General features: G+C 47.9%; 1 long non-coding RNA gene across 1 annotated transcript; it reads left to right on the forward strand.

Moving 5' to 3' along the window:
* The first annotated feature begins 400 nt into the window (after positions 1-400).
* On the forward strand, positions 401-9,772 carry LOC109314537. Its single transcript, XR_002102302.1, has 3 exons — positions 401-410; positions 724-728; positions 9,660-9,772. It is a non-coding gene; the product is annotated as an uncharacterized LOC109314537 (long non-coding RNA).
* The last annotated feature ends 13,867 nt before the right edge of the window (positions 9,773-23,639 follow it).

The raw sequence follows: 23,639 nt of genomic DNA on the forward strand, positions 1-23,639 counted from the left end.
GGGGGCTGGGGGAGCAGGGAGGGATCTCCCCATGGTCCCCTCCCACACCCCTAGTACTTACCAGCTCCATGTTGGCTCCAGCTCCCTGCTGCAGCCACCGGGACTGCCCACATTATCAAAACTCTCCTAATCTTTTCTGAAGATTCAGAGAACTTTGAATCGATTCAGACCTTTTAATTGGTCCCCTGATTCAATTCAGATTCAGAGATTCGGCCACCTAATGGGGCTGAATCTTCTCCGCATCAAATCACCACCTGAAGCTTCGCAAAGCCCTACTCATTAGAGTCCACCATTTGGAACCGTCTCTGACAGTGTCCTCTAGGATGAAATCCAGCTTCCAAGCTGGTTGCTTTTTTGCAGGATAGTCAGTGCTGTACCAGTGAAGTTTGGCACCCAGTGCAAAGCCTGAAGTGACCGCCTGCCTTCACCTTGTGCACAGATCCAGGGGGCACCCCCACCCCCATGCTTCTCCAGGAGCACCTGCAGGAGTGGGTCCACCCCTGTGCTCCCCCAAATCAGCCACTTGTGGCTTTGTCCTGCACCCCACTTTGGCTGGGCAGCGACTTTTGGTGCCCCTTCCCTACAGCAACTGGTGCTGTTGCCCCAGTCAGCCAACACCCCCCACCCTTGCTACGGCACTGAGGACAGTAGACTCCCTCCTGATTGTTGTGAGGCCTGACCATCTTGTTGTGCCTGTTACCATAGGCTTAAACTGCAGGCAAGGCAGAGTCCCCTCTGGGAAATTCGAGCTGTGCCCTTAGGTATCACAAAGCAAAATGAAGGTAATGAGAAGCAACCAGCCAGGAAATGAGACTTGGCTCTGGCAGCCAAGATTCAGGGAATTCAGTCACTATTGTGCCAGATGGGTTCCTCTGTAATGAAGCAGAAGTATAGCAAATAAACCATAGAATCATGTAAACAAATGTACTCACTGTTTTTCCCTAAGTAGCAGTGTTTCACTGGGACTTAATGGACATCTATAGATGTGCTCTGGGGTAAAGGGGGGAGGCACTTGAATTAGACTGGATCTCAGAGTCGCTCTAATGAAAGCATCTGCAGTGTCGTATGTATTTAAAACCCTGCGCTTCAAAATGGCAGCAGGGGCACTTTAACTAAAGCTTGTTGAATGAACTGTATTTAAAGTGCCCCCCCCCCCAACCATTTAGAAATGTGGGGACTCTGAATACATGTGACTTGGAGGCTACTGGAGTGCATTAATTAGCATGTTCCAGCAGACTTAATTAATCGTGTGCTCCAACGTGTGCTAATTAGCACGCACTGGAACAGAACCCCGTCACACGTATAGATGCCAGATGTCACTGGTAAGCTGAGTGGATTTGCATAAAATGTTACCTCCTTCTGAGCAATTAGTTGTCAATGCCAGGGGAGAGAGCACACCAAGAGAACAGCTGACTCCTAGACATGAGGACAAAGTCACGAGAATGCTACGCTGGTCCCAGTTAACAGAAGTCTGGTGATGCAAAGTGCTTTAACAGTGCAAAATGCTTGTTTGTGTGGTGTTAGCAGTATCACTGATCCCAAGTGTTAAACAATCACAAGTCAGCTGCTTTCCCCTACTAACTAACCCATCAGCTTGGCCTAACATAATGAGTGTTTAAGAAGAAATAAATGGTGGCTTCCTTGGTTTGCCTTGGGGGTTCTGAGCCTCTCAGGTTCACTCTGGTCCCATGTCAAGTTTTTCCATGCAACCACAAGGTCAGTAAAGGTACTTGCTGTTAATGAAAGCTGAGATTCTTGCAAGAGCTCATGGCTTTAAGAAACACAACAGAGCCAGATTTAGTAAGAGGCTGATCCATTCTGTTAGGACATCAGCAATGAGCCTACCTAGCAGAATACAAGCTCCTGGTTTTAAGCACCTGGAACTATTGTAGTGGAAGTGTTTTCACCCACACCAGACAGGAGAGTAGCTACAAAGTTCCTATCCCCAATCTATACTTGGAATCCAAGCAGTTGCAACATTTCATGAAATTATTGATTTATAATTATTGTTGGAATTGCTCCTGAGTGCTGCCTCAGGGCTGGGCATGAGCCCACTGAATCCAGTGTTGGGAGCTGAATTCCAGAACTCATCTTTGGGACGCGTACATGATCGGTCCGGAGAAAGGAAGTAGAAAGAAAGCACCTGATTTGGACAAGTGGGCTTTAGAAGGAGCTTCATCCAGATCCTCTGCAGCACTGTCATCACTAGGTACCAGAGAGCCTAGAGAATATCACTACTGACATGGCCTGACCCTGTTTTGGGGCAGTTCTGTTTGTTTTTATTAGTCCGCAGTATGTAATTCATGGTGTGTGTGTCATTAGTATATTGTGCATGTCACTGTTATGTTGCAGGGCTTGCCTTTATTTTGTTTATATACTGGAAAGTATATGTACTACAACATGAGTAGAGAGACAAGCAGCAGCCTGAGCAAAGCCAGAGGGGAAAGGCAAGCCTTAGAAATTATAACATCAATTTAAACCAGACTTGTGACACCTCCCAATTTTTATCTAGAAAGAGTCTGGGATCTTGAAGACTTTGGAGGCTTAAAAATACTTCATTGTGGCTCAGGGGGATGGCAGCTAATTGGAATTCTGACACCCATGTATGCTGGTTTCTGTGACCAAAAGTCAACAAATCTAATGTCCCTTTTTAGTATTCTTGCTATGTCCAACCTCTCCTCACTCTTGAACTATTCATCTATAACATTTGTAGGCCTATTAAGAGGGAAATACAATTTCATAGCCACAGATAAGATGGATCAATTTCATTCTGTGAAACAGACTGCAAAAAAGAACACTTTCCAAATTATGATGTAGCAGACCTTTGGTCTGTTGGTTTATCGAATTGTGTGTCTTTCCACTAACTTATCTATTACTATTTTTTAGTGAGTGAGGAAAAAAAAGTCTTATCACCAAAATCTACTTAGCATTGGTAATGGCCAAAGAACAAACCTCCAAAGAGCTAAGAAACTAATCAAAATCCCCTGCTAGTGACATACATATAAATAAAAGGCGTTTGTTTCTGCTATATAAATGCGAGATGTGTGGAGATTGTGAAAGGTCATAGGGGAAAGGCCTAAGGCTAAGCCTGATGGGATGGGCTTAAGCATTCAATAGATTCATTTCTTCTATCATTGCCATATGAGGATGTGAGACAACTTATTGCAGCCATAACTGCAACCTGTACTGCCATATGGCCACCTAAGCTCCATCAACAGGGCCTACCTAATATACTTGTTAGGCAGGTCCTGAAAGTTTCAGGAAAACTCTGGGTCTTGTTTCAGTGATCCCCTTCTAGCAGAGCTCTCTCCTCAGCTGCCAGGTAACCAGCAGGGATCCAGGTTTTTCGTTTGCCAGGGAGAAACACAGATTTTCTCCTTTAAAGGAGAAAAAAAATGGGAAACTGCAGGTTTCCCCTTGCAGGCTGGCAGAGTTCTAGCCTGCAAGGGATTGCTTGGGGCTGAGGGCAGCAGGATACAGGGTGCGACGTGCATGTGCACACATTCACATGGCAGCCAGGCGGTAGGGGAGAGCAGCTTCTGCAGCTCCTTCCAGGTAAGTCTATGGAGGTGGGGAGCCCACAGGCCACGCATGGGGGAGAGGGCACAGGAGGGGACAAAGGTGATGTGTGCAGGAGTCAGAGAGTGGTACGTGCCATCCCAGATTTCTGCACCCACAGGCCAGCTACAGGCAGGAGGTGCCTCTGCAGACCAGTGGGTGGGACCTAGTACGGTGAGGCACAGCAGCTCCACAAAGATGTGCCCCTCTGCTGCTGTGAGGTGGGCAAGGGGTGCTCTACCTTGGCAGCCATGATAGCTCAGCGCTCCCTCCCACATTGGGTCACTCTCACTGGGCTGTGAAGATGGCTCCTGCCTGGAAGTGGTCTGGCCAGGCTGCAGCCTGTGCCCTACTGTGGACACAGAAATCTGGGCGTGGGCCACATGCCCCCTCCTATCCTGCCCCACCACATTGCCTGTGCCCCTCCCAGCCCCTCACGTGTGGCTTGTTTTCTCCACCCCCCAACACATCACCTGTGCCCACAGCTCCCTTTCCCCATATACTCGCGCTCTTCCTAATACATTTGGGGGCTGCGGCCTGGGGGCAGGGTCAGCAGGTTGGAAGTGAAGGGCACCAGCAGGGCCAGAGGGTATCAGTTTGGGAGTGAAGGATGCCAGCAGGGTCAGGGGGTTGCAAATCAGGAGCGAGGGGTACTGGTGGGGCCGGGGGACTGGTGATTGGGAGTGAGAGGCAGTGGCATAGGCAGAGGCAGGGGACAGGCATATCAGGGCTGCTAAGTGCCACAAAGCAGTTGGACCTGCATCTGGTGAACAAAGAAGGTAGGAGGAGCTTGGATTTTCCAAGATAAAAAAACCAAAATCAAACACCAGAGTATATAGGTATTTGGAATGTATTTAATTGTAATATGATTGAAGCACTGGTAGGCTTCTAAATTGCTTTAAAAATGCAAATATAGCAATAAAACTATTTTTTCAACTGATACATACCTAGATATAGATATTAGTGGTGTTTCATTTTAATCATGGAAAAACATGAATCTGGGTTTTAAAAAATGAGAATTTGGTGTTTTTAAACAGAAAACCAGGATCCCTGGTAATCAGTGACCTCTCAGAAGAAAGACTCTCCTTACAGATCCCTGTCAACCCATTATTTCTCCTGTTTGTATCAAAAGCTTCTGGGTCCCTGGAACAATTAAGACTGCTTTAATATAACAAATTCCCCAGCAAGCAGCATTCTCAGGAGAGGGCTTTCATGTGGCTGGCATTAATGCATATTTGCTAGGACTCTGGGTCCTGACTGAAAATTTCTCTTCTCTTTCTCTAACAACTGAGAGCTGCCAGAGTAGTTAGTTATAATTGCTAAGAATCTATTTGCAGCTTCTTTCTTAGTCACTTGCACGTGACCCTTTGTCTTTTAACCAAATTATGTAAGTCACCCTTCCATATCAAAGAGACCATTAGGCTAGGATCAGAAAGGCCTGCAATAAGCTAGCATTCCCTCCCCCACCTTTTTTTCTTTATTTTTTTACCCCAAGGTTCTGTGTTTCATCTCTCCATTGACAGCTGATTTGAAACTGCTGTCATCCAACGTAATGGGGCTAGAACTGATTTTTAGGGTAAGATACCAATTAAAGGAACTTTCTCTCATGCAGCATATTGCTGGGGGGTTGTGAGCTGAAGGAAATGTTACTATAACTCTGACACTTTCTGTTAAGTTTTGAAAAGAGATCCTGTCAAAATATTTAGAGCCAGAGTTAAATTCAAACATTTATATCCATGAACAGGGGAAATTCTATACAATTTCACTCCAAAAAAATACCATACATCGCATAAGCATGCATTCCTGCACCAGTGTGGCACAGAGTTAATAATATATTGTTGTTGCTGTTGTACCGTGCATGTACATGATACCTTTAGACAAGAATGACTTCAAAGCATTTTACAAACCATGGGCCAAAACCTACAATTGTTTATATGGGATAAATACACTAGGGACTTCAGCATAAAATGATCTCAGCATACACCAGCTGAGAATCTAGCTCATCGACTCTACTGGAGTTACTTAAGATTTACACTAACCCAAACCAGAATCTGACATCTAGACTGGTTGAAATTCAGCAGAAAAGAAAATCAGTAATTATTTGTTTCTGATTAAAAGAAATAATTTTCTTGAAAATGTGCTGCTTAGTTGTACTTGCTACATATAGGACATGTCTACACATGCTATTACTGTGCATGAATAAACTGCAGAGCATATTGCTCTCAGCTACCCGGTTTGAACATGCACCTGAGAACAATTAATTCCAGAGAAATAAGCTGTGCAGTTACTTCATGCACAGCGTGTGCAGCTGGTTGGAGCAGCCATGGCTGGCAGGGGGTTGCTTCCCCCGACTCCACATGCACTGGCTGGGGCATAAGTAAGCTTCAGTATGGGGTTAGCCAGGAGGTAACTCCCATACTGAAGCACCTTTGTGCCTGGCCAACCAGGGCAGCATCTATATGTGCACGGCTGCAGAGTTTTTAAAATTAGTTTACTCCAGCCTAATAGGGGTGCATGTGTAGACCCTGAGACATTTACTGTGCATCTAATTAGGCAACTGCACAGTAAATGTCTTGTGTAGATGTGCCCATAGAGATGAATTTGCATAACACTGCGGAGGGACACTTTGGCTCTTTCCAGGTGCAGAACAGCATTACTCAAGGAGTAAGACTAGGAAGAAGTATATTATAGCCACCTGAAAATCAGGGAAGCACTAACACATTCCTTGGATGAATGCTGGACTCAGTGGAAGTCAACAGAAGCTATGACATTGATTTCACAAGGTGGGGATTTCACTCCTACCCTTAACTATTCTATCAGACTTGAAATGGTCAGGAGCTTGGTTATACCATTGTTTCCCCCCCTAGCAGGATGCCTGGCATCTTCCAAAATGACAGGATCTTCTTCTGAAGTCTGCGATCCTAAACATGACCTGACCCAAAACTACATAATTAGAGGTGACAGGAACAGTAGCACAGGGTGGCCTAGCTAGAGATCATATACATGTCTTTCTGTCTAAATACAGCTGTCATAAAGGCAGCCTTTAACTGCACTTAAGCTCCAAAAGAACACAAACCCTTAGCCATCTGGGGTGCACAGCATGCTCGGTGATTAGTTTTTACAAAGGCACTCATTGCTGATGGCACACAGTGGAAGCAGCCTTTTGTTTATTCAACTGGTTGAATCTAAGAGTTGAAATTTTCAATAATCACAGGCATGGTTAGAGAAACAGATAACATTAGGGCCCAGGTGTCTTCACACTTCAAATCAGAAAATGCCTCTGTCTGCAAGGATAGGAAAATAACAGAGACACCTTCAAGAGGGGTTTTGACCAAATAATAGAGAAATGCCCCATGCTTTCTTCAGAAGGCATGAAACCTCAAATCACCTCCTTGGGTATTTCCTTAATCTCTTCTTCCACTGTTGTTCTGTGCTATAAACCTCTTTTCGTTATTCATAACCTGTTATTACCCTTATGTATTATTTGTGTTACTATTATTTTCTGAAAAGTGTATGAACAACAGTGTATAAAAGCTAGTATAGCTTCATCTCACCTAGGACTTATTTTATTGCTTGATTTCTAAAGCTTTGTCTCCACAACTTAACTCTTTCAGCCAGTAAAATTCTCAGTGCTTAAGCCACCTAGGGATAGTCCATAACTTAAATGATTCTCAGGCCCTTTCCCCACCACAGAGTTTATTCCCTGGACTTAGTTTTCTTATGTAAATGTTATGCTGTATCTGATCATCTTCCATAATTGTCACTGGCTTGTCTTTGGCCCTTGAACTGTCTGTGTACTGGTGTCTCAAAAAGTGAGCTCTTTCTCCAGACAGATACAGCTGGAGATTGACTTGTTCACTCGTCTAATGAATTCAGTGCCTTTTCAACATGACAGTGGGTGAAATGCACAGGCTTCCCACTGGCCTTCTGTTTCCTTAAATGACATCTTTAAAGAGCAGACTCCCATCTTCCCCCCCCGGCCCTACCCCCCCTTCACATGGAGCAGCCTTTAAATTACTGTTATTACTACTTCATTATTATTCCTCAGTTCCAGCTGGGAAGGATGGGGCAGCTGACAGGACCCAGCAGTCAAGGACGTACAGCGGCAGGCATCCCATCCAATTCCACTCCTGCAGAAGGTGCCCATTCATTTTCCCTACTGTAGAGAGGATTTTTTGATGGCTGCAGCTTACAGAAAACAAGTCAGGGGCCCAATCCTGATCTTCTGTGGCCCAATGTAGTTCATTCTTCTGGAGTACATACAATTCCATGGGGGTAAAACCAGAAATGGATCAGAATATACCCCTTCTGCTTCAGGTCCCCTGTCTTCCACCACCTCTTTCCTGTGGGCCTTTTCTTGCTTGGTTTAATGAGAAATAAATTGTCACCATAGTTCCTTCTTCCTGAAGTGAGGCAATGAACTCAAAAGCACCAAGGATTGAATGGAGCCCTAATATGTGATTTTTTGTGTCAAACCACCTCTGGTTTTAAATTGACCTAATGATAGGAATTAGGATTACATTTTCCTGGGTGTGGGTCATTCTACACCTGCTTACTGCAAGCTTTCTTGCACCCTCCCCGGAAGCATCAGAGAGAGGTCAGTACTAGAGGTAGGATGCTGCACAAGATTGATTTTGAGTCCATCTAGCTCGGCAATTTCTAGGTTCTTAACTGCATCTCATAAAACCCCCCCGGAGATTTGGCACATGACTAATGCAGAGAACATGCATTAGGAACTCAGAAAATAACTTGGAATGAAAACAAGCAAAACCCGTAACATATCTGTCTACACAAGAGACAAATACCTGGTAGGGATTTTTGGATGATGGCAGCATATTTCTTTTTATTTCCAAGTCAACAAAACAAAATAGAATTATGTATCAATGTAAATTTAGAAATCAACCATACACAGATAAATAAATAAAGCAGAAACAACAAAGCAGCCTGGAAAATAGCCCTCAAACTCGCTTAGTATAGGCATGACAAGAGACTGTGACTAAGCTTAAGAAATTACTCTTCAGAGCAGGACACTTTAGAAACTGAATAAAATATTCTGAGAATGGAAAAAACCCATTCTAAGTAAATACACACATTAATTCCAGATACTGAATCATAATATGAATGTAGTGCTTTGCACCTTGAGAGTCCTCCATTAGAGGAAGGATTTCCATGAATATCATTGTGCCCTACAGTACTCTGGTGAGAAATACTGCATTTGCCACAGATAGGCAATGGGGAAACTGAGGAAGAAAGACTCGATACTCTACCCAGTTCTACAGAAGCCAGTGGAAAGACACCTGCTGAGAGCTAAAACGGGCTGAAAGCAGTGACACATCTGGAAAAGGAACCTGGCTACAGCTGGCTGTGAGGGCAAAGTGAGCTACCTAAGATAATTCTGCACTCCCAGATGAGCTCTGAGGCTGTCATATTGGTAACAGGCTCCATAGTGACCAGTCTATGAAGTGTTTGGGAATGTTGAAAAGCACTGAGGTGAAATTTTGTATCTCATATGCAAAAAATCACTTCTTTTGTGGGAACTGGGAGCTGTCTTCAAGCTGGACTGTGAGGTTCGGGGTCACCTCAGTCTAGAAAACATACCTCTTGGGGGCTGTGTGAAGGAATGGCTCTTGCTTTAATTAGCCTCAGTGCCAGCCAATGGAAGGCTGTTTTCTGGTTTTAAATATGGAAGGTGAAGCTGGGGGAGAGTTTTCTTTGTTTGACTTACATGGACGCTCAAGAGGAAAAAGTGGCCTCCTGGGGAATTTTGCCACTTTAAAACATCAGCTTGCTTTCAGGGACAACTTGTGGCAGCTGTTACCTGTCAGCTCTGTGTTGTGGGGAACCCTTGAACAGTATGCAGCCTGACTCACCCGCCACCTCTGCCTGACCCATAACTGATCAGAAGAAGGACTTACAAAAGACAATGAAGATGCAGTGGAAGATACACCTAAACTCCTCAGGACAGGGTAACAACACACTTGGTCTCACTTACATGGGAGATGGGGACAGGATGGCAATGCCCCTGGTCTCATTGACATGGGAGGTGAGACAGGGAGGCACCTTCATTAGCATTCAGAACGGAGAGCAGATTCCAGGGCAAGGACTGCGCTGACCTCTGGGACCAGAGAAGCAGGGGAGCACTGCGTGATGAGGGATCCCTGCTCCACATGCTAATCAACCCACGTCTGCACACACCCAGCTCAGCATTTATCAGACCAATGTAATGGCTCCTTTACTGGAACCCAAAACACTGAATCTTCCTGTTTGCATTGTGATCTTCCTCAGAGTAATGCCACCCATAGCCAGGGGTGATCAGTCCCTGTTATCCAGCATATGCGCCATCGTTTACCCATAAACAAACCTAGTGTTCTCCCTTGAGCCCCTATGAAAACTCCTACCTCAGCTCCCATCTCTGTCCTGGTGCTTGGATCCAAAAGCTGCACCAGTTCCACTCCCTTTCTGCCTGGCGTCCCTTCAGGGAGCATGCTGGGGGCTCTGCCTGCCAACAAGCATCTGGGAACCTTGGATTGGTGAGACCTGGACTCTCTCTTCCTCTCCCTCTTTTGTTTGCACACTTCCTAAACCTCAGACTTGGTTCAGTCTCTCCTTCTCTCTTTTACTCCAGGAAGAGTTTTCTAGACCTGACTTTTGCTGATCAAACTTGAGCTAGACTTCCCCAAATACTAAATTGAAACTGTGTAATATTGTAACCATTTTGTTTTTCCTTGTATGGCTGTTACTACTAGTATCATCATACGTTTTGTATACCTGGCGATAAAATAATGTTAATAGTCAAGCTGGTTGTTATACTCTCTCTCTAAACCATTTTACTCTTCCTTCTCCTCTACTACCCCACCTGCTGTACCTCCCCACCCCTCCCCACTCCCCTCGCCTCTACCTCCCCACCTGCAATGCTTCTTTTACCTAAGCCAAAGATCCCTGTAAAGCCCAAAGATCCTGTGGGGTCTGCTCATCAAGGGGGTTACTACTAGGACATTTATGACAAGAGATTTGGATGCGCTGAGTTTTAAGGTGCATGAGGGTATCAGCTGAAAGTGCTGATTGGACTCAGCCTGCTCAGACATACCCTGTATGTGTGTCTAACTGCATTTATTATTGTCCTGCTGAAATAAAGGGCATGCTGAGCTGGGCGGCCCATGGAAGTGCTGAGTAACCCTGCCCACTCAGAGGTACCCTATTAACTTGTGGGTGTGTCTGACTGTGTTTTATTGATTATCCTGCTGTGCTGAGGTGTGGCATATGAGGGGGTCAGCCTGTAAATGCTGACTGACCCAGCCAGCTCAGACATACTCCATTCCTGTGCTGAGGTTGGGGTGCATGAGGGTACCAGCTTGGAAATGCTCAGTAGCCCAGCCTGACTCAGATGTGCTCTGTTAACTTGTATGTGTGTAAGTGTTCAGTTGATTCCGTAGCTGGAGGAACCCGGCCCCATTGAAACTAAACCCTGCAAGGTAGCTCCATTGGGGGTGAGGATTTGCAGAAGAGAGAGATACAGCTCCATATAGAAACACAAGCAGCACATTGATAGAATCACAGAAACCCCAGAAATGTAACTCTAATAAATGGGCATACCTCAAAGGGATGGGCAAATCTGCTAACAAACCACAAGCACAAGATGGACGTAAAATCATTAAATTTCATAATATATTTTTTAAAAAATACTTTTTTAGATTCTTTAAAATTTTCATCCAGCTTGAAGATTTTCTAATAATGTTTTCAAGTCTGTCCCTGCAATTGTGAAGGCAAATAACTTTCCCCCCCACCCCAAATGAGAGCTGAAATAGTCTTACATTAACTTTATTCCAGGAGCTGGGACTTTAAAGGGCAGTAAATCCCACTCTTAGGCTTCTGGTTTTGAAAACATTCTGTTTCCAAACAGACACACTGTCACACAATGGGGTCCTCTGGGATGGTCATTACGCCCCTAGGGCTCTGTGGCCATGCCAGTCTTGCTCATTGGGCACCCTTTTTCTCTCCTGCCATGTCTTGCTGGTAATTCACATATAAGGAGGCTGCCCTTGAGTTTATATTTAGACCTGGTCCGATGGACCCCGCTGACCCTGTGGTTTCTTGGATCCCTTTTTGGGTCCTGCTCAAAATGGATGCCTCACAGGACACCCTCAGCCTTATGGGCTAGATGTGTGACTCCAGACCACCCCTTTACCATGCCTCAAGCCTTGCGGATGGCATTCACACATTGTCCCTGTGAGGCCTTAGTTTAACTTGGCCTCAGGTTGTCGCTGGGCTGTCCACAGCCCTGTTTCACTGTCCGTGCCCCCTGGTGCTGGGGCTCTCCACAGCCCTGTCTCTCTCTGCACTCCCTAGTGCTGGGGTCTGCTTATTCCCTTTGTCACTGTGCCCCTGGCGCTGGGGTCTACTCACCCCTTTGTCACCTCACCCCAAGTGCTATAGTGAGTCCCCAGTGAGGCCTCCTCCTTCCCCAGTAGCCTCAGCCTGATCCACCGATTTACAAACAGAAATCAAAATATGAGCCCCTGGGCTATAACACAATGCAAGCAGCTCAGGGTGTTCTCTGTTCCTTTAAAAGCATTAAACCTCCCCCCTAGCACTAAATGCCATGCAGGTGAGCCCCTGGAGCCTCTTAATCCTATCAGAAGTAGAAGAGGCCATCATACATCTCCACTTAGCTTCCTCTAAGAGAGCTCCTTCCCCCTTGGCTGCTGACAGAGAACTGCCTTCTAGTCCTTGCCCTGGGGTTTATATGTGCCCCCAGGCCCTGCCTCTTCTGGTCAGCTGACCACCTGCAGGTGCAGGCTAATTCCTTCATTCCTGCTGCCACAGTAACCTGCAGCTATGAGTTTCCTGACCGACTGCTAGGGGCCTCTCTCTAGGCCATTTCTGCCCTTAAAGGAGCAGGCACCTTAGTGCCCTGCAACACACAAAAACACCTTTAATGTCCTTGTCATCATTGTCAACAGTCCCGCTGTATGAGGTAGATAGTCTTCCAGTAGATAAGTGTTGGTGCAGTATAGGATCGAGTAGCAGGGCACGCTAGCCCTGAGACCAATAGGACTGTGCTGTATGGATGTGAGTTTACCCGGTCTTCATACACAGTCATGGTTTCCTGATTCTTGCCTGTCATGTTTTGATGCCAAACTAATTGTTGGGAGAAGTGAGTCTAGATCTTCTTTGAGGCTTCAACCTCCCCTATACTCCACCCTAGAGCCACCCTGTTAGTAATGCATCCGCTACACCCTTGCTCTCTTTGGGTGGTAGTCTTCAGTCCGATGCACAAAGAAAAATGGTGTATACTCTTGTGCAGGCTGATAGGTGCCCCTCTGCACCCCACTCTGCACCTCTGCCCCTCTGAGGCACATACTCCTGCATTGGGGTCTGGGGTTGAACACCCCCGCAGGCTCAGGTGCCACTCGTCGGCATGCCTGGCTCACCATTCTCACTCTCCCACATTCACACATGGGCTCAGGTGCCACACCTGGGTGTGCCTGGCCCTCTACTGCCTCCAGTGATAAATAACTCACCTGAAGGTGGGGTCTGGGGTTAAGGCACCCTCCATGCCTTTCACTGGGGTGGTAACTGTCCTGGCATTTCTGGGTGACTGTTCTGCCATGAACAGCCCCACCAGGCCACTCATCCCTGGCAGGGTGCAGTTTTAAGTCATGTCCAGGACCAGGAGCCTCCTAACCATCTCCCTAAGTTCCTTCCCTTACCCTCCTAGTGTTACCGGAGCAGCGGCTCCACTGGGAGTTGTTGTTTCCTCAGTGCCAGGCAGCAGACTGCTACTTCCAGCCCTGCTGGCCTGAATCTTAAAGTGGCCACTCATCAGAGGGCCGCAACTGCCAGTTGCCTCTTCACACTCTTAAAGTGGCAGACACCAAATAGACACAATGGAATGTATCAAACAATGGTCAGTAAATCAGTCGTCCAAGCTGGTCATAGCTTTGGTGATATAGAAGGCACAATGGTCCTGGGCATGCACTATGACACAGGCAATCAGGTGCCAGTTTTAGAAGACATCCATGATGTCTTCTATTTGTTGCTTGGATGGAATAGGGAGTTTTTGACTATAAGATCACATTCCAAGCACTTGGTCAGGAGAATTCGATTTTAATTGACTTTCCCTACCCCTTCCTTTCCAAGTGTTCATTTCCATAGCTCAGAATTCTGACCCATTCTAGCACTGAAAATCACCAAGAATTATTTAATCTTCTTTGGGGTCAAATGAAAGGACTTGGTTGAGTGTAGAATAGAATACTTTCTTTGCCTCCATGTAGATCCATGATTATTAGGGGCTGTAAGCAGTGCTGCCACTACAGGTTGTGTTGAATGGCACAGGCACCTCCCCCTTTGGAAATAAGCCCTTAGATCCAGACAGCCTAGCCTTCAGCATGGCTTAAGTATGCTGCAACCCAGATGTACCCCACATGAGGGTGATGTTTGGGGCTCCACCTCCCCTTATACCTCTTCCACACACCAACTGGATGCCAGGGTGGTGATAAGTCCCAGACCTCAGGGGCAGTATCCTCCTGCCACCATGGATAAACGCTTGGTCCTGAGTTGCAAATCTGAGCATGCTTGTACAAACTGTGGTGCCAACAGCTCCAATGTCCTGCTTGGATGTAGGCTTGCTCACAAAATAAGTACTCCAAATCAATTCACTCCTTAGTTCTTGGCATAACAACAAAATTAACAACATAATCAATTCCTCTCATCTCATTGACAGTAAGCAACTCAGTCTGTCCCCAATGAAGTCCTATTATCAATTACCCAGTTCAATGTACTTGACCAGCAGTGCTCCCACTAGCAGTTAGGGTCATACACAGAAGCAAAAGTCCATTTGTATCACTTACGTGTCCCTGAGCAAGGCTGACTCTGTCTTCAGTCATGTATTGCTGCTGCTGTGGAGGGAGCACCAGGTGGTCCTCTTCCTCTCAGGATCCCGATGCATCCCACAGGCTTTGCTGCCCTGGGTGCTTCTCCAGGCACCCAAGCTATTGTTGTCTGGTGCTCTCCTGAGTTCCTGGGATGGGGCTCTACTTCACTCCCTGGCATTGAAATTGCCAGTCATATCTCCAATGCCATGTGGCTCATGGTTTTGGCTCCATCCTGCTATAGCCACTCTGCTTCTGACCAGCACAAGACTTCTGGTTATACTGGCATTTCCTGTATGCCTGCCTATGTGGATCAAGCAGGAACTTATAAAGTGAGGCTGCCACTTCTCTGCCATTGCTGCTGCCCCTGGAGGTATGTGAGATGCATCTCCAGCCCCCATTGGGGTTTTACAGGGGCTCCCCACACTGCCAGGGGGTCTTCTGGGGGGTTTTGTTCCCCAGCTCAACCCCTGCAGGAATTTTCTGCTCCCACTGGGGCTTACAGTAATTACTAGCATCTGTCCCTGTTGTCACTCTCCCATCACCATACGACTTGTTGTTTATGCAAGATGCTGTGAGAATGTCATCTAATGTGAGAATGTTATTGCTTATCAGCAAGCACATATTACTTTGTGGGAAGAAAACCTTAATTCAATGGCGAGGAAAACCTAGATGACTGAAGGTTTCTCTTCTGCTGCAGCCTTCATACACCTTTGCAGCCATTGTGAAGTATTCCGTTTTTGTCTGCCTGCTCCACCATTGTGAACTCTCATTTTTGGTTTTGGATCACTATTAGTCTGGAAACCTCAATCTTGATGTTGCTGCCATGGGTGACCCTACCAGAGGTACTAAATTCCGGGTGAAATTGCTCTGGAGGACACTGGTAACATATAAGCCTCTCTACTAAATCAAGGTTATGATCTTTAGAAGGACCATCAATGTACTTTGGCCAAATCCTGTAACTTTGACACATCTCCTTTTTCTCTTCTGCTTTTCTGTCCTTGCTGGAGCTGGCACTGCCATACCAGGCAGCCCAATCAGGCTCTGATCTTAGTCAGGATTTCTAACTGCTAGTAGGCACGTATACATGTTCATTAATCTGCAGTGGTTACTGTGCATTTAATTTAGTACTTGTATAATCAAGTATGAAATAAATGCATAGTAACTGGAGTTACTGTGTAGTAGCACCGGCAAACAGCTTTTAAGTGATGCTACTGCGGAGTAGCCTACTACTGTGCAGTAGTGTATTAGCACTGTTTGTGCTGTGATGTGCTACTGCACAGTATTATTTTAGACTACTGCACAGTTAGTGTCACATGTAGCCTAATAATACTGTGATGGAAATAATGAATGAATAAATAGAATCTCATCAACTTTAGAGCACTTCTGCCTTACCTGAGAAGACAGATTGAATTGCAATTTCACCTGAATTTCAAAACCTCACAAAAGAGAAGAAGCAGCCAAGGGACGTAGGTTGAGTTTTCCTACACACTGAATTGTAGAGCACAAAGGCCCTTACTCAGGAGGCAGTCCATAATTAGGAACAGATTTCCATGGCCTTATAAAGTGTTACCCTGGCAACCCATAAACAGCTGAAAACATCTTTCAATTTACAATTGTAATATAAGAGCTTTTTTTGGTCATTAGGCAGGTATCTAAAGGTCCTAAGTGATTTGGAAGTCCAAACCACTTTTCACAGATGAGTCTATGAACTTCACTTCATCAGCCTCCTAGATACTCATGGACTCAATATAGACATTCGATTTATGACACACTATAACCTGCCTGATATCTGACTCCCCAGGTACCTCTCCACTTTTACCTGCTGCATCCCACTTCCCCACTCCCCCTCCCAGCCTGTCCCTCACCCCCTGATGCCTCAACTTACATATTCACTGACTGGCTTTTTTGGCTTCATTGCATGCCAGCCTCTGGCTTCTTTACTATTCCTTCCATCCAGGAAGCGCACACACCCCAACTGCAGATGTTTCCTCAGCCTGATGAAGGGTTTAAACCAGAAAGCTTGCTAAGCGTTTAGGTTAGCATTAGGCACCTGATGTCTAGGGATGACATCCATTCCACAGCTCCATACCTACCCTACACTGTAGCTCATGCCTCAGAAAGGGCATCCCAGGCAGCTAAGCTCACTTGGAGCTTCACAACTCCACTGCAATCAGCAAGTCTCAAAAGATCTTACAGGTCTGGCCAGGACTGTGTGTGTGTGTGCGTGCGTGCGTGCGTGTGTGATGACTGGCACCTCCTACCCACCTTTCACCAGGGAGGTTTGTGCTCCTGGCATTTCTTGGGGGCTGCTATGCCACTAGCAGTACCACTATGCCTCCCAACCCTGGTAGGGACAAATTTTAGGTCATGCCCAGGACCTGGAGTCTCCTCCTTCCACATAGCCCCAGCCCATACCTCCAAGTTCATCCTGGAATGGGAGCTCAGCAGGAGATGTACTTCCCCTGCTGGCTGGTGATACAGTGAGTGTCCCCTCCAGCTCTGACAGCAGGACATTAAATGTTTTTTAAAAAATTAAAAATGGAAATCAGTGTGTATGGAGTGAGGAAGATGGCATTCATTCCACCTGCATGTGGAGCTTGGGGAAGCAGGAAGTTCAGAACACCAGCTGCTTCACGAAACCAGGATCCAAGGAGGTGCGATGGGATGTCACATCATCCCCAGCAATGCTTGGAGCACCCTCTTGCTTGGAACACTGGTCGGTGGACAGGACAGATGTTCCTGGGCAACCGTGGCAAATTTGTCCACATCTGGATGAAGCTTGCTTAGTAGGCCAAGGGGTCACACAGCAGTGACTGCATGTCCTCAGTGAGATAGGTAGCTACTGAGGCCTCAGCACTACTGCCTGATGCTGGGGTCTGGTGCCTCTGGACCCCAATATTGAAGCCATGCCCTTGGCCCACATTGGCAGCACCTGTGGTGGAGGAGACTAGCTGGTGGATGGAGTGCTGGCATGGGATAGTGGTTCCTCCTCTTCCATGTCCTCCCTCCTCTGCCCTTCTGCCTCCCTGACTGTTAACCAACACCAGGGCTGTGCGAAGCTTCGGGTGATGATGCAATTTGGAGGAGATTTGGCCCAGTACAGTGGCTGAATCTCCAAATCCAAATTGAATCAGGGGACCAGTAAAAAGGTCTGAATAGATTTAAAGCTCTCTGAATATTCAAAAAAGATTCAGAGAGCTTCGATGATTTGGGCCCACTGCAGCAGGAAGCTGGGGTTGGACTCAGAGTGGGTAAGTAGGGATGAGGGAGGGGGGCTGGAGGAAGGGGGAGGGAACCAAGGGGGGGACCTCTGTCAGGTTCCTGCCTATTCCCCTGCCCACTTCCCCAGCCCCCCTATGCCCCACCCACCCCAGCTCCTGGGTTTTTTTTAAAAAAGCCTCACTCACTGGGTGCTGCCAGGCAGGGGGGTGATCTCTGCCACCCCACATTGCCCCATGCTGTGTGAGGGGCTCTGCTACAAGCCCCTAAACTTCCCCTTGCTTCCCCAGCTCCCCCATGGCTGCCCTGCCCACCCCAGCTCGGGCCCTTCAAGAAAAATAAAACCAAGAAAAACCCCAGGACTCACCACTCTTGCAGCAGCCTCAGGGCTTCTGCGGGGGTTGTGCAGAGCGCCCCATGTGGCTCAGGGAAGCAGGGGGCACTGGGGATCACCCCCTACCTGGCAGCAGCCCATGAGTTGGGGCTTATTTTTTCAAAGAGATGGGAGCTGGGGTGGGAGGGGCAGCCTTTGCCAGGGCTTGGAGAATAGGCAGGGGTGGGCCTGACCCACTGATCCCAATCTCCCTGAGCAAAGCCATCTCATGGATGGCCTTCTGTTGCTCCACCAGCCTTGCGAGCATCAGGTATATGGAGTTCTGCCAAGTCTCCATATCCTGCATGATTTTGTGCTGCGGGATGCTCAGCTCTGCCTGTTATCCCACAGCATCTTGCCCCCCTTGATGTTCCTGTGGAAGTAACCTGCCTGCATTTCAAAATGAGCTGGCTGGTTGTGACAGTGACCTCACCCTCAACAGCAGCCCTGTCCCCCTCCAAGTTGTCCGTGACAACAAGGTGGAACTTGTGTGCCACACAACGGATGCCAACAAAGTTGGCATCAGAGACTGCCTTGACCATACTGGCCCCGTTGTTGGTGACCAAGAGCTCTCTCTGCCCAATGAGCCACCCCTGCACCATGAGGTTCACAGTCCCCATGATTTCCATTGTGATGTGGGACACATCCATCACCTCTGCTTGAAGGAGAGTGCACCGACAGCCAGACTACTCACACTAGTGCCCTGTGAGGGAGAGGTAGGCATGTTCTCCACCCTGGCTACTCCAGATGTCCAAGGTGAAGTGTAAGGCCACCTGCGGATCTGCCTTGTGCAGCTCCTCCCTCAAGTACTCCCTGCATGCCTCAGACAGGGAGGGTACCACAGTCCTGCTGAAGGTGGTAAATGTTGGCACATGGTATGATGGGGCCATGAGTGCCACGAGCCTCCTGAACCCTGGCACTCAACTAAGAAGATGGGCTGGCCATCCAGAGCAAGCATCTCCCCTATGTTCTGGGTGAACTCACTCACCTTTGGAATATGCCCCCTTTTCCCCCACTGGTCCAGGGTGGCCTGCCTCTGCTTCTGGGGGATGGGGGCTTTGGAGGAAGGGGCGGGGGGACTTCCTTTTGTGCATGCTGCCACTGGTGCCAGGCTGAGAAGGAGCAAGGGCAAGGGGGTGGCGCCTCCTGATATGCATCAGCATCTCCGTGGTGTTGAAGTGTTTCTGGTCCTTGCCCTGGCTGGTCTTGCATTGGTATTGCAGGCAGACAGCATACTTGGGATCCTCTGCCACCTCAGAATGATCCCCATACTTGGGATTCTCTGGCACTATCCCCTCACTTCTGGGGTGCGGGTGTGCTGATTCGATGTGGAGGAGATTCAGCCCAATTCGGCAGCCAAATCTCCAAATCTGAATTGAATCAGGAAACCAGTAAAAAGGTCCAAATCAATTTGAAGCCTTCCGAATGGATTCAGAAACGATTTGAAGAGCTTTGGAGATTTGGGCAGTTCCTGCTTGCTGCCACAGGAAGCTTGATCCTGACTCCATGCTGGTAAGCAGGGGGTGGAGGAGCAGGGGCTGGAGGAGGGGGAAGAGGCCAATGAGGGATCCCCTTCCAGGCCCCATCCCCTGCCTGCCCCCTCAACCCTCACCCCCCATGGCTGCCTTGCCCAAACCCAGCTTCTGGCTCTTAAAAAAAAGTCCCTGCCAGGCAGCAGCGAGAGAGAGCTTTTTTTCTTTTTTTTTTCAAGCGCCAGGAGCTGGGGTTGGGAGAGTGAGCAGGGGATGGGGCCTATTCAATTCAGAGATTCATCCAATTCGGCGGTGGCTGAATCTCCGAATCAGATTTGGCTGAATCGATTCGGGACAGTGATTCCAATCACCGAATCAAATCACTGTTCCCTGAATCAGCCTAATGCTCAGTCAGAAAAAGGCCTTTGCTTAAAGTGCATTCATCACAAAGCGCTTCCTCTCACACATGTAGCAGACGTGTACTGAGATTCTTCATTATTTTGAGAGGTTAAGTATATCAGTATAAACAAAGTATATTAGTTTGAGTGCCCAGGGTCAGCCTCAGACAAACAGACCCAATTGGGGGGAGGGAGGTAGGGGAGGAGAAGGAGGAGGTGCTCACAGAATTTTGTGCATTGAGCAAATTCATTAAAATATTAATTATCTAAGAGTATCTAGAATTTTTGGATACAGTCAATTTGGTGAGTTATGGACAAAAATGATTAAATGACTAGAAATCCACCCTCTCTGTTTACAATAGAACTGCTGCAAGAAGTTCTCTGGAGATTCAAGCCATTGCACACAGTGAGCGGGTGTCCTAAATCAATCAGAAAAATAGTGCACTTGGCAGAGCTTTCCTCCTTAGCATTTATTCTCACCTGCCATGGCTTGATGGGAGTTAAAGTTAATACTTACAGAAGGGCAGTGTGAAAAAGACTTACCCGCTGGAGTTAGGAGGTGGCAGGACGCCACACTGGGAGACAAGTGTGGCAAAAATGAAACCGCAGTGGGCAGAGCTGCTGTGGGCAAAGATCAAAGAGAAAAACAATGGAATAGCCAGAAGGAGCTTGGAACGGCTTCTGAATGAGCTTGGGCATGTTTTATATGTGCATGCCGGAGCTGACTGGCCAGCTGAATGCCTGGGGCCAGGATAAAAGGCCCAGCAGAAGAGCAGCGGCGGAGACCGGAAGTGAAGTCCCCAGCCAGTCCTGAGGGACAGGAGCACACCAGTGGTCCCAGGGAGGGGACCTGTGGGCACCCCAGGAGGGGGTTGCCCCAAGGATCCACGTTCAACTTAAGCTGGTGAAGCCACTCAGAGCCAGAGTGGGCATCGACTGGTGCTGACGAAGACCGGAGTCCTGTGGGACCCAGTGACACCTTAAGATGGACACCGCTGACAAGCACCAAAGACCCAGCCCAAGAAAGGGACAACACACTGGGGAATAGGACAGTGCCAAGGACAGATGACACCTAGGCAGAAAAAGGTGACTGCAGGAGATGTTCAGGGAAGGAACAGCACCAATTGACTGCGGCCATCAGACCCTACGAGCTCGAGCATTAAAGAAAATCCTGGACATCAGCCTCAACGACGTGAGTGGCAACCTCACGGTTGGTGGTAGGTGGGGTGTAGGGGAGTCAGAGCCCCACATAAAAGGAGCAGAGGAAGCAACCAAGGGAAGGCACCAGGGGGGTAGGACCAGACATCATCCTCCCAATTCAAACAAACCAATCATCAAAGATGTGGCAGCGAGGCCCCTGGGGAACTGCCCCAAAGTCGCTTGGTGACCAGAACGTGAGCCCTGAAAAGCCACGGCAAGGTTCGAGAGGCATCTCTACCCACGACATCTAGGGGAGAGATATGGGAGATTACAGGCCGCTTCTGATCTTAACTAACACCAAAGTGACACTGTCTTTACTTTGGAGCACTGCACATGGGGAAGCCAGACAACTTTACCCTACCAGGACAACCCCTTGTGCATTAGGGCAAAACTTCTGGGGCAGGCTGAGTTTCTCACCCCACATACCTTGTCCTCCCCCTCTACTCACTCTCTCCTTCTCAGGAAAATAGAATTATGAACAAAATTGTTATTGGCCAGCTGACAGCTTTTAAGTCACTTTTTCTCTCCGTCTGGAGAGACCTGACTTTTAGCCTGGCAAAACTATGTAATCAGTTCAAAGAAAAATGTCCATTCATGATAAGTATCAGCAAAGTCTCTAAGCAATCATATGTACCTGCTCCTCAGAGTTTCCAGGAAGCTTCACTCTTGGTGCACCAGGTTACCTGACTTCTGTTTCCTTTGGGCATGTTACCCACTTTGCTCCCATGCCTCGCACGGAAAATGGCTGTGTCACTGAGAGTTCCTCTAGATTCTGGCTCCAGCTCCTGTCCCATTCTGGGGGATTCACTAACCAAGTACAACTCCTCTTATACGAGCTCAGTCAATCAGTAAGTTTCAAAAATGCCACTCTCCGGTGCCATGGACACTCCCGGTGCTGGTAGAAATGACATTATTTCCCCAGCCAGTCCTGTAGTGCCCGGTAAGTTTCTCTGCTCAGTCTTGCTCCGTAACAGGGTCATCGGCTCCCTCTTACACACACAACAGACCAGTTCTCTCCTTCTTTCTGCACACAAAAGCAACCTGGATATCAACATATTTCTCCATACCTGAATGCTGCTGGCTGCAGTCCTGGCCTGTATCAGCACAAAAATTGAATGGAGCCTACAAGTATTGTTATCCCCAAACTTTATGAGGAGCTGCTGAGAGACAATAAAACAAACCAAATAGAACTGGAAGTTCTTGTATTTTACAAGTTGTAGATAGAAAGGCTCCAGCAGCTCTGCCACACCTGCCGTGCTTGGGCAGATGGAAAGGCACCTGATTGCACACCAACATTTGACTCACTTGCTCAGTGAAAGACTGCTGCATGGCTATGTGAGGACACTTGTACCTGACTAAATGCCCTGATGGAAAATATGTAGGGTAAACTAAATAACAAATGTGTATCAGAATTAACACACACAGAAAATCCATAAAAGACAATGTACCCGCCTGGTTTCAAACATCCGGTCACGTGCTCTGCGCCCCCGGATGTTCGAAGTTGTCCACCCGTCCGTCCCTGTGACCTCAGCGAGTTGATGTTGTTGACCTGAATCATCTCTCCCCAATCTCGCCCACCATGACTCTGATCTTATCACAGTGGTGGGGATTGACTATCAGCGCTCCTCATAAAGGGGACTATGGAATGTTGATCTTCTGCGAGGCTCCTCCTCCCCTCCACCTCACCCTTACACCACACCTAGATGGATCTCAATGGCCTCTGGCCACAGCCCTCTGATAGGGGCCCTCTTTCCAGTAGGCTCTAGGAATCCAGATAAATACTCCCCCACTACCTGCCGCCTGCTCTGGCCCCCAACTGCACTCTGTCGGTGCACTATACCTCACCTCCCCTCCAACAGTGGGTAACAAAACAAAACACAAAATAAATCACTGGCAGAAAACACCAGATACTAAGGGCTGCCCTTTGCCCCTTTTATGCCTGCTCCTACCGCCTGCTTTGTTGCCCCCAGTTGCTGTCTCTCAGGCCTTAACCAGCCTAGCCTTAGTCTGGGGTCAGCCTACTGTGTTCTTGGTGGGTCCCCTTGGCGCGTTTCCTCCCCAGCTCTACTTTGGCGCCGTCCACGCCCTCTGTGATCCCACCTGGTCTGGTGATCTGGATCCTGCCGCCTCTTCTTATCCTCTGTGGGATCCTCCAGGTCTCAGTGTTCTCCAGTCCTCCTCGGCCTCTGTAATTTGACCTTGCTTTCTCGCCCCCTGCCTTACTGCTGGCAACGACCTCCTCCTGTGGAGTCTTGCTCTCTCCACCGGGGCTGCTGGCCACAAGCCCCCATGCTCCTCTGCTCCGAGGGGACTCGGAGAGTGCTTCCCTCACCAGTGCTCCTCCTGCTCTCCTCCCCTTGGGACTGCACTCAGCTGCTTTTAAGTACCCCGACCAGCTCCTGCAGCTGTGGTCATCAGCTGGCCACAACTTTATAAAAACACAGCTAACAAGCACTCGGGTCCTGCCGCCACTACTGGTTTCGCTGCGCTGCTCTCTAAAGGAGAGAATCTTTCTATTTGTTTCTCTTTTCTTTCTCTTTCTTTC

This window comes from Crocodylus porosus, unplaced genomic scaffold, assembly GCF_001723895.1.
Source record: "Crocodylus porosus isolate Cpor-Errol unplaced genomic scaffold, CroPor_comp1, whole genome shotgun sequence".
NCBI lineage: Eukaryota > Metazoa > Chordata > Crocodylia > Crocodylidae > Crocodylus > Crocodylus porosus.